Raw genomic sequence first — 9,212 nt, forward strand, 5'->3', positions numbered from 1 at the left:
GGTTGTTCTTGCTTGTGGACATATTAAGTTACGGTGATTCCCTCGGGTTCCTTGACTGTGGTGAAACATAGAAAACATTACATTAACATCAAAATCATTGACATTTTTGTAAATAATCAGAGAAATGAAATATTCAATTAACAAATCAAATTTCAGGATATTTATTTCTTTGAATAGTTTATCTGTTGATTCATATTTACCCTTAAATGTAATAATTCTTAGTATTTTCTTTTGTGTTAAATAGACATCCTTTACAATAGTAGGCCATGTACATCCCCAGATTGACAAACAGTAAATAATGTATGGATAGCATAGCGAATAATACAAATCACATAAGGATTCATTTGTAAGTTTGTACTTAATTTTGTATATTATACCACAAGCTCTTGATAAATTTAAGCACACAGTTTGTATGTGTTTTTTCCAGTTCATATTTTCATCTATGGTGACACCTAAGAATTTAGTGAAAGGAACACGATTTAGTTCACTACCTCCATAAAAGATTGATCCCATATTACTGACAACAGATCTGTTTGAAACAGAATGAAATTTGTCTTTTTAATATTTACTGATAATTTATTTGCTGTCACCCATTTGAAGATATGACCTAGTTCATGATTCAATTTGGTATGCAAGTTACCTAAGTTATCATCAGTTAAAAAAAGGTTTGTATCATCAGCGAATAAGACATAACTAAATTTGTCACTGGCATTACATATATCATTAATATAGATCAAAAATAATATATGACCTAAAATTGACCCTTGCGGCACACCTTTAACAATAGTTTTTAAATTTGACATATTATTGTTACAAAATACAGCTTGTTTTCTTCCTGACAGATAGCTATCAAACAATTTTAAAGGTAATCCTCTTATTCCAATATTTTGCAGCTTGTCTAACAATATGTTATGGTCAATAGAATCAAAGGCTTTGGACAAATCAAGGAATACTCCGGCAACGTGTTTCTTTTCCTCCATATTCTTGTATATTTCATTAGTAAATTTTAATAACGCTTTTTCTGTTGATCTATTTTTCCGAAATCCAAATTGATTATTTGACAGTAGATTGAAGGACTCTAAAAACCCAGTTAGTCTCTTTGCTATTGCTTTTTCAAATATTTTACTGATGGCAGGTAAAACTGAAATTGGTCTGTAATTATTTTGATCAGCTTCATCGCCAGATTTAAACACTGGAATTACTTTGGCAATTTTAAGTTGTTGAGGAAAATATCCTTGCTTAAAACACAAATTGATTATATAAGTTAGTGGATCACTGATATATTGCGCTGTGTTTTTTAGCATTACAGGAGAAATTTCGTCATATCCCGCAGCTGTACTTTTTACTGACTTTAAATAATACTTAATCTCATCTGTGGTAACTGGATAGAGATAAATCGAACAATTTGGAACATTATTAAAATGATCTTTGTATATAGTATCTTCTCTATTATCATGATGATGTGAAGCTACTGCCAGATTTAAAAAATGATCATTGAAAATGTATGCTGCAGGAGCAGATTTATTTTTCAGTTTTATTTCATTTAAATATTTATTATTAGTCCTACCCATTAAGTGGTTGATGATTTTCCAGGTTGCCTTAGCATCACCTCTGCTAGCTTTAAGTTCATCTTGGTAATATTTATCTTTAGCAATACGTAAAATTGATACTAATTTATTCCTATAGGTTTTATAAATAGGTTTATAAGTTAAGGGCCATTTTACTGCCAATTTTTCTAATCTATGGTTTTCTTTTATACTGGTCTTTAATGCACTGGTAATATGTGGGCTTCTATTGCACTTATTCATTAATTTTACTTTTTGCACTGGAAAACATTCTTCAAAATTATTATTGTAAAGATTTAAAAATGTGTCCAATGCCTCATTTGCATTTGAAGTATTTAAGACTTGTTCCCAGTTAGTGTTGCTCACGCTGATAGTAAATTTATCTATGTTCACCTGGGAAAAACATCTTTTACTTACATGTGTATGTTTCTTTAAGCCATATTTCATAATAAACTGAGAAAAAATTGGAAAATGATCAGTTATATCAGTGTACATAATACAGTTCTTGACATTATTACTTGGATTGGTTGTCCAAATACGGTCAATGAGCGTAGCACAAGTATCAGTAACCCTAGTTGGTTTGGTAATTAGTGGGAAGAATCCATAAGAATACATGAGGAGGAGGAGGAGGAGGAGGAGGAGGAGGAGGAGGAGGAGGAGGAGGAGGAGGAGGAGGAGGAGGAGGAGGAGGAGGATGTGCATGAAGACGAGAAAAAAAAAAAAGAGGAAGAGAGAGAATAAGTACGAACCTGAGGGAGCTGGAGCATGAAGAGCATGAAGTGAGTGTGGGTGAACCAAGTGCGGCATTATCTATGGAGTGAAGTATTGGGGATTCTGAATGAGGTGGCCACGAGAGGAACGTCTGGGTGCACTGTTAGTCAGTGTGCCGGTACACTGCTCACCTCTACTCACCACAAGGAGGATTCTCCCCGCTGCCAATTAAGACAACAAGTGTGCTGTGTCTGTGTGTCTGTGCATTATTATCATTATTATTATTATTATTATTATTATTATTATTATTATTATTATTATTATTATTATTATTATTATTATCATTATATTTTTATTTATTATTATTATTATTATTATTATTATTATTATTATTATTATTATTATTATTATTATTATTATTATTATTATTATTATTATTATTATTATTATTATTATTATTATTATTATTATTATTATTATTATTATTATTACCATTATTATTATTATTATTATTATTATTATTATTATTATTATTATTATTCATTATTATCATCTTTGTTTTTATTTATTGTTATTATTATTATTATTATTATTATTATTATTATTATTATTATTATTATTATTATTATTATTATTATTATTATTATTATTATTATTATTCTTCTTATTATTATTATTATTATTATTATTATTATTATTATTATTATTATTATTATTATTATTATTATTATTATTATTATTATTATTATTATTATTATTATTATTATTATTATTATTATTATTATTATTATTATTATTATTATTATTATTATTATTATTATTATTATTATTATTATTATTACTATTATTATATCATTATTATTTTTATTATTCTTATCATGATTACTATTTTTCTTATTGTTTTGAAGTTGTTGTTTTTAGTTGCTGTCGTTTGGAAATCAAAACATGAAAGATAAAACTTGAGAAAGTAAAGGTCATGAAGACATGAAAAATTAGATGACCCCAAATAGATCATTGGTAATGTTAAAAATGCTTATATTCGCCAACACGGACAGAGGAGAGAGAGAGAGAGAGAGAGAGAGAGAGAGAGAGAGAGAGAGAGAGAGAGAGAGAGAGAGAGAGAGAGAGAGAGAGAGAGAGAGAGAGAGAGATTCGGCTGCGTAGAAGGCAAACTAATAAGTTTTTTCGCAGCCTAAGTATTTCGCAAGACAGGTAAATCCTTGTCCCTGTGCTCTGGACGCACTCAGAGTGGTAACAGCAAAACATACATTAGAAGATTATGAGCTGCAGGAATTCCCTGCGTTAGGAGGTTTTCTGGTGCGTGACAGAGGCACGTGTGAAAGCTGCGAGTCACAGGTGTGTTGTGATGAGCAGCACCTGTTCTTAACACTGACACGGGACCTGTACTGCCAGGGGGGTGTAGCTCAGTGGTAGAGCATTCGACTGCAGATCGAGAGGTCCCCGGCTCAAGCCCGGGCGCCCCCTGCGATCACAGCTTTTGACTTTTAAACAACAAGGCTTCTCGTGAAGCTGGCGTTTTCGTCACGTGACAAGATGCCTGCCTAAACAGTGTGATCAGTGCAATGTTTGTGAGAATACAATGGAGAACCAAGAAATATAAATAACACAAGCCAAAATGTGTAGTAGTAGTAGTAGTAGTAGTAGTAGTAGTAGAAGTAGAAATAATGATAATAATAGTAATGATGATGATGATGATAGTGACGAGTCTTTATAAACTTAACTACAGGAACAAAACGTTAACGCATTTCCGCTGAGCTAACAAAGAATTAAAGCGGAGTGAACGAGTCGGTCTTTCTTTCAGTTAACATTTACGCGTGGCTGTGTCAATCGCCGCTCAGCTGAGTCCTGCCCTGCTCGACGCGGGCCTCAACACGATTCGCGTTGAGCGTGGACGTCATACGCGGCCGCCTCCCACGTGGTCACCAAGGGACGACCGTCGCTCCCAAACACCCGCACGGAGGCACGGAAAGGCAAGAAACAATGTGAAGCTAGAACCTTTGATCAACTTGTAATAAATAGTTGTACTCATCACAGGCAGGTAATGAGACACCGTACGTGGTTACAGGTATAAATAAGCACTACGCTAACTTGCATTGAACTACTAGTATCACGATTACAGATTTAGTACTTTATAACACTATATCAACCTGCATTACTTGTACTGTCACTGTTACAGATTTAGGGCTTTATCAATTCCTCTCCTCAGACTGACGGTCTTCAGCCTCTTTCTCACCGCCCCAATGTTGCATCTCTTGCTATATTCTACCGCTATTTTCATCCCAACTGCTCTTCAGATCTTGCTAACTGCATGCTTCCTTCCTCCCGCGGCCTTGTCGTCACTCCTATTCTATACACCTCTCTAATGCAGAGGTTAACTAGTACTCTCATTCATACCTTTCTCTGGTAAACTCTGGAACTCCTTACCTGTTTCTGTATTTCCATCTTCCTATAACCTGAACTCATTTAAGGAATTTTCAAGATATTTATTCAATTTTTTGGCTGACTTTCTCAAACCTGTTTGGGATCTGTCATCTCATTGGGTTTTTTTGTTTGATGGTTTTTGTTGCCCTTGGCCAGTTTTCTCCTCTTACAAAAGATATCACTTATTAAACTCAACTCCCATATATAAACTGTCTCCTGAACACTCATACTACTTGTGCCTCCCTTAGAAAGTGTTCCTGCGTCTCACCCCTCGGCAAACCTTCCCCAAGCCAGTGCAGGGGAAACAAACCAAGTCCTTTTAATGTCAAGCTGCCCAATAGATCACTCATAAAAACAACCCACTCACATACAAACAGTAAGATCATCATCAAACACTCAAATCATTACACCACCTTTGAAAATGAAACACTTCCACCCAAACAAGTTGAGAGTGGTGGAAATTTTAATGTTAAAGATCACGAAGGTCTTTCCTCCAGTGTTTTGCTTCCATTCACCCCTTCACAAATACTACTGTTCAATGTTCACTTCCCACACTTAACCATCCTCGTGAGACATCGGCTTTCTTTTTTAGTTAAATGTCTTTGTTCTATATCAGCAAAGGTTTTATCATCTTCCACACGTTGACAGATGCATGAAAGGAGTGCACACTTCATAACAAGTTTTCACTCCACACAGTTTAACAGTTTAAATTTAATCAGTATTCGTCTATCAGTCACCGTTTCCCTACAAATCTAGCTGTCTTGCATCTTTTAATTGGTAATAGAGCTTCTTTTTATGTGAGAAGAGCGCAGGCAAGGGCAACAAAATTACAATAAAAAAGGTGCCAACTGAAGTATCAGGGCGATGCGAAGACAAAGGGTCAGCCAAAGTCATAGGGTAAGAGTCTTGAAACCTTCCTCTTGGTAGTGTTCACGTTATAGGAAGGGAGGACTATAGAAGCAGGCAGGGAGTCCCGCGTTTACCACAGAAAGAGATGAATGATTGGGAATACTGGTTAGCTCTTGCATCAGAAGGGTGGACAGGATAGGGCTGAGGGAAAAAAGCGCTGCAACGGATAGGATTTTTTTTCTTATTTTCATTTTTGTATTTATTTTCTCTATATTCTTTTATTTATTTATTCATTTATTTATTTATTTATTTGTGTGTGTGTCTGTGTGATTCTAGTGATAAATTCAACAAGGATTAACCAACACCCCTAACACAAACACACACACACACACACACACACACACACACACACACACACACACACACACACACACACACACACACACACACACACACACACACACACACACACACACACACACACATTCACACAGACAGACAGAGAGAGAGAGAGAGAGAGAGAGAGAGAGAGAGAGAGAGAGAGAGAGAGAGAGAGAGAGAGAGAGAGAGTTTGGAAAATCTATCTTTTAACTAAATATTCCTTCACATTGCTGGTAAAGATTCCGTAAAGGGTTTCTAATGTAGAGAAGTGTTTCATACCATAAGAGTAGAATTAAACAATGTCCTTATTCCAACGGTGGTGTTGCTATTAAACACACACTGTTCATAAAGAGTTCAAAATTATATTCTTTTAACTTAATTTTCCCGACAAAGATTACATACAAGGCTTTTAATGTAGAGAACTGCTTCATATTATAAGAATAGGATTAAATGAAGACTTGATTCCAATGGTGGTGTTGCTATTAAACACACACACTGTTCCATTTAAAGAGTTCATACAATTCCATACAAGGCTTTTAATGCAGAGAAGTGTTTCATATTGCAAGAATAAGATTTAATGATAACTTGATTCCAATTGTGGTGTTGGTGTTACATTAAACACTTGCGGCGCCTGTTTTCCATGGCCTTGACTGGAGCTCCTTGAAAAAGTGTCTCCGTGTAAAAGCTACTTTGCCACAAGACTTTATAAGGTCCTCTGCCCTCTGCCTTGAAGAGAGGGCAGCAATTAGCGGGTTGTTCTTTAAAAAGTTTGTTTCTTACACTTAGCTCATGGAAATAAAAAGTGAATAAATAAAAAAACTATAACAACATATCACATAGGACGCATTTCTCGACAGGCAGGATTTGAGCGGTAACCTATTAACGCAACTTCACCTAACCTAACCTAACCTATCTCTTATTACACCTAACCTAACCTTACCTTTATTTAACCTAACCTAACCCAATCTAATCTAACCTGTTTTTTTCTTAATTAACCTAACCTAACCTAACCTGTCTCTTATTAAACCTAATCTAACCTTACCTTTATTTAATCCAACTTTACTTAACATGACCCAATCTAACCTAACCTCTACCTAATCTAATTTTTTCTTTAAATAATTTAACCTAACCTTGCCAAACCTAACCTAATTTAACATAACTATTCTAACTTTTACCTAACCTATCTTAACCCCTTCAGTACTGGGACACATTTTTACCTTGAGATCTGTGTACAATTACACCATTTTATTGACGTTAGGAAGGGTCTATGGATGTTAGGAGGATAATGGCTAGACTCATTATTCTAATCCCCACATGAGTTTGGGAAGATGTATAGGATCATCAGACTGTAGGCAGAATGAATATGGCAACGCGTCATGGTACTGAAGGGGTTAATCTAACTTTACCTAACCATACTAACTCAAGAAACTAATTTGGCGACTCAGCCCATGTGATTATCGTCTACTTAACGTTCCACTCACATATTAGAGAGTGGCTTGAACTGCAATAAACACACGGGCTGATGTCATCAGGGCCGGTGGCTTTCTGTGTGTCCAGCCCCCGCAATAATCGCTTCACCTGCTGATGCGTCACCTCCACCATGGTGACAGTCTTCTCACATTGCTGGACCAGCTGAGGCGGTGGCTGCTGTGGATTACCGACCTTCATTTTTCCAGCAAACAAGGAAGCCAGCAACTGTGCCCTCTCCTTACTGCTGGTGGCGACAGTACCGTCCTGCTTGCTGAGGGAGGATGGATTCTTGGTGGCCAGTTCCTTGTTTGTCCTTAACAAGAGACCACCAAGTTTTGTTTCCTACGCCAGTGCCACACAGTTTCCGGCGCAGGCTTTCCTCCCACTTTTTTAAGGCCCACTTGCTGGTTACCACCATCCTCCTGCATGCAGCCCTGTGCAGGTCCTTGTTGCGCCGAGTCGGGTTCCTCTTGTAGCGGAGCCAGGCAGCATACTTTGCCTCGGCAGCAACACGGCAACGGTAGCCAAACCATGGCTGATCCGTCGATCTGGTGGTGTATTCCCTGTGTGGGACGTGGCGTCTCTGGAGGGCGAGAAGGTGAGAGGTGAGTGCAGTGCTTCACTCTCTGCTCCTCCCTGTAGCAGAGTGGCCCATGGGGTGTGGGTCAGGTCGCGGCGCAGGGAAGCCCAGTCTGCTTTGTTCCACAGCCAGATGGTGCGGGTGGTGGCCTCGTCCTGAGCCACGCCCACTTCCAGCTGTGTCAGTACAGCGTGATGGTCAGAGCTGCCCACGAGCCCCAGCTGATGACACTGAAGCTTGTCTTCCTGGTAGTCTGAGATGACAGGGTCTAATGTCCTCCTCGTTCATGTGTGGGAAGGTGACATGATCTGTCAGACCCTGCACCTCCAGGAGATTCTCGTAGGCGTCTCTTTCCAGGTGGTGATTGAGATCCCCCACAATCAGCACGTGGCTGCAGCTGTGTGCCATCATCAGGTTGTCTAAGGTCTCAGTCAGGTACAGGAGTGAGTCAGGCCCTTGTCGCGGGGGGCGATACAGGGCACACAGCAGGAGGGCTGAGCGGTCTGCCAGCATTACTGGAAGTACATCATCTCCATCATTGGAGGCGTGTCTATGTCGAGTAGCTGGGCCTGCATTCCTTCCTTGAAGCAGACAGCCACTCCACCTCCTGTTCGCTCCTGTCGGTCCCTCCTCACCCAGTGGGTGAAGCCCTGCATCCTGCCATACGTGGGCTCCACCTCACTGTTCAGCCATGTCTCGGTCACCACAACAACGTCTGCATTGTGTCGTTGCACACAGTTGTGGTATAAGTCTGCAAGGTTAGTCCGGAGACCACGGACGTTGCTAGAGACGACCTTTAGTTGGCGGCGGGGCAAGCTGGCTGTACCATGGTGAGGGATGGTAGTGAGCGAGGCCTGCTAGTCCGAGGTGGTGGTTAGGTCCGCGGCCGACTGCTGGTACTGGTGAAGAGGGTGGTCCACTGCCGCCCTGGTTCTGATTCCAGATACCAGGCTGAGGAAGAGTGGGCGAGGTTGTCAAGGACTGAAATGAAGTGAGGGGTGGGCGGGCTGAGGTGCTGCAGGTGGGAAGGGTGTGCTGTGTGTCTTTCCACCGTAAGAAGCCGCTAGGAGACGCTCCTGACGTAAATCGTCAGTTCTGGCGTGGCAAGTAGCAGAAGTGTGTCCTTTCCGTGAGCAGTACTCACACACTTTTGCCTTGGCTCGCTTTGTGTCTGCTTGGTGGCCTGGTGAGTCCTCAGTCCTTCGCTGGACACC

General features: G+C 39.1%; 1 non-coding gene across 1 annotated transcript; it reads left to right on the forward strand.

Annotated features, from left to right (window-relative positions):
• The first annotated feature begins 3,689 nt into the window (after positions 1 to 3,689).
• On the forward strand, positions 3,690 to 3,761 carry Trnac-gca. The gene has a single exon. It is a non-coding gene; the product is annotated as a tRNA-Cys (tRNA).
• The last annotated feature ends 5,451 nt before the right edge of the window (positions 3,762 to 9,212 follow it).

This window comes from Portunus trituberculatus, chromosome 20, assembly GCF_017591435.1.
Source record: "Portunus trituberculatus isolate SZX2019 chromosome 20, ASM1759143v1, whole genome shotgun sequence".
Taxonomy (NCBI): Eukaryota; Metazoa; Arthropoda; class Malacostraca; order Decapoda; family Portunidae; genus Portunus; species Portunus trituberculatus.